The sequence below is a fragment of the Cupressus sempervirens genome, chromosome 1 (assembly GCF_028749045.1).
Source record: "Cupressus sempervirens isolate cs-2001-9-10 chromosome 1, ASM2874904v1, whole genome shotgun sequence".
In the NCBI taxonomy this organism is placed as follows: domain Eukaryota; kingdom Viridiplantae; phylum Streptophyta; class Pinopsida; order Cupressales; family Cupressaceae; genus Cupressus; species Cupressus sempervirens.
In genome coordinates, this window is record NC_143118.1 from 710,645,794 (window position 1) to 710,648,594 (window position 2,801).

The window sequence follows — 2,801 nt, forward strand, 5'->3', positions numbered from 1 at the left end:
GCTAGGAGAAGATAGCACAAGTAGGTTGTGAATCTAAATGTCTTCTCTGAACCTCTTTGAATCATTAGTAATTGATCTTGCATGCAACGAACAATGTGCTCAATAAAACGATATCTTTCTCATTCTTTTTTAAAATGAATATGATAAAGCATTTCAAGAATGCTGGCATCCACTTGTTTGTTACTATCCAATCCCAAAAAGAATGCTAGAAAGGAAATACTATCCTGTGCCCATGGCACAAAAAATACAAAATCATGAGACATGTGATTTGGGCTCAGCCTACAACCGCTTCTTATTCCTCTGATATAAGAATCTCTCTGTTCTGCATCTAATTTTTCATAATCATCTGCCAACTTTCCTAGGTCAATATGCACTATTGACTATTGTTGTTGAAATCCTAGGTTCAACAGACTAGTAAATTCACTCTCAGTTATGGACAAAATTTCCTCCTGAGTAATTTTAATCACAATCGCTTTTCTATTTTCATCATAATTTTCGATGTAGAGCATAAAAATTTAAGGGCAAGGGAATACTTGAGGTAATGCCATGTGTGTCGACCCAGCTAGCCATGGTGCAATTTTATTTGTAGTTGCATCTACACTAGGGTTAAATGAATAAAATTTTGAAGCCTTATCTGGATCGTTTCAATTTTTTTCAAGTGCAAATCTTATCTCCATTATACCCTTATTTCCATGAATAACAAGATCATGTATATCATGGAATAAATCACTGAAACTTGGTATTTTAAGCATATTGTGGAATTTTTTTGTTTTGCCCATCGTGGTTAATATTTAAACACAGCTACAAGCCTACAGGGCTGATTCAAAATTAAAACCTTACAGACTAAATTATTTTATATAACATAAACAGTAAAGTTGTAAAATTTAAAATGTGGGAGGTAAATTTTTAGGATTTTAGTAGTTACACTTACGCGTTCACGTTCACGTTGCCCTTAGTTTCAATTTTTGCAGAGAGTTGAGAGTCTAGAGTCTAGAGACTGTAGTTTGCTGCTTTCCTTGGACCACAATCCTCAACCCAAAAATTAAGAATCCATAACTTTGTTGCGCTGTAACTTTCTAAATTGTAATTTGTAACCCCTTTCTAATTTATAAATCTACAGACAATGTATAACTACAAAATTAAAGAAACTTAACATGCCAAAATTATACAATTTGTACTCTATAGTCTATAGTCATCACACTTGTCACACAGTACACTTTCAATATAAATGTGAGTGGAATCGTGGACCACTAGTATTACCTAACCCTTCATAATGTATTAATGTCATTCATAATGTCACTATTAACTGCAAGTAGAGTGTGATTATGTCAATGTGTTAACTGAGCAGTGACACTAGTCATGTTTTTGGGATGCGTTTGAAATGACAGGGTTTCTTTTTCCTTTCATACCGAAACTCAACTTCGGTCATTGATCTATAAACATCTAACAGCACCAGTGAATGGTGTGGTGGCCCCATGGTTCGTGGGTCCCACTCCCATTAACTAAGGTAGTCAGGTATCAGGATGACTCACATTACGAGTCAGACGTGTCAGTGTCACGTCATCACCAAATTGAAACTACATTGTTATTTGCTAGTCGATCGAGGAGTTTAGTGACACGTGTCATGTTTCCAGGACACATTTGAAATGACGAGATTTCTTTTTCCTTTCATCCCAAAACTCAACTTCGGTCGTTGATCTATAAACATCCAATGGCACCAGTGAATGGTGTGGTGGACCCATGGGTCATGGGTCCCACTCCCATTAACTAAGGTAGTCAGGTATCAGGATGACTCACATCACGAGTCAGACGTGTCAGTGTCACGTCATCACCAAATTGAAACTACATTGTTATTTGTTGGTCGATCGAGGAGTTTAGTGACACAGGTCATGTTTCCAAGACGTGTTTGAAATGACAAGGTTTCTTTTTCCTTTCATCCCGAAACTCAACTTTGGTCGTTGATCTATAAACATCCAACGGTACCGGTGAATGGTGTGGTGTCCCCGTGGGTTGTGGATCCCACTCCCATTAAATTACGAGTATAGTTAGTATATTATTGTACTTTCCGGTAGGCTAGTACTATTGCATTCAATTTGCCCAATAAGTGAATTAGTTTAGAATCAACCAACCAATGAAAATGAACTATTTTTCTTTTTATCAAATATTTCTAAAGTTTTTATATAAATTTATTATTCTCATATATTATCCATACTATTTATCTGAATGATAATTGGTTCTTTTTATTTAGTGGTATAAGACCCCTTTTCTCGGAGGCTACCTCCATGTTCATTTATTTTTGGCTAGATTCTCGCATACTTTTTGACATAAATTTTCTTTTACGTAGATTTCAATATCACAATTTGTAAATTGAATAAGAAATAATTATATTATTAAAAAAATTAATAATTCAAGAAAAAAGAGTTTATTGGGTTAATCCTAAGCTAGGTGATTCTGATAACATTTCAAGATATGCAATAATCTATAAATTATACAATTTTAAATCTAGAGAAGGACTGGTTAGAACCTTCTTCACTAACTTCATTTTTAAAAATTAAAATTAAATAATTTAGTAAACTATTTTAAATGTATATTTGTATAATTATATATATTCTAATAAAATATTTAAATTATTTTGTACCTAATTATCTAGAATTTATTTTAATTGAAGTTAAAATTAGTAAATTCTTGTCTTTATTTTAATGAATATTAGAATTTTTGTATACCCTTCATAAATGTAATGCAAATTTAGAATATTTTTCAATTTACTATAAAGACATAATATTTTAGTAAAAGTGTTAAAT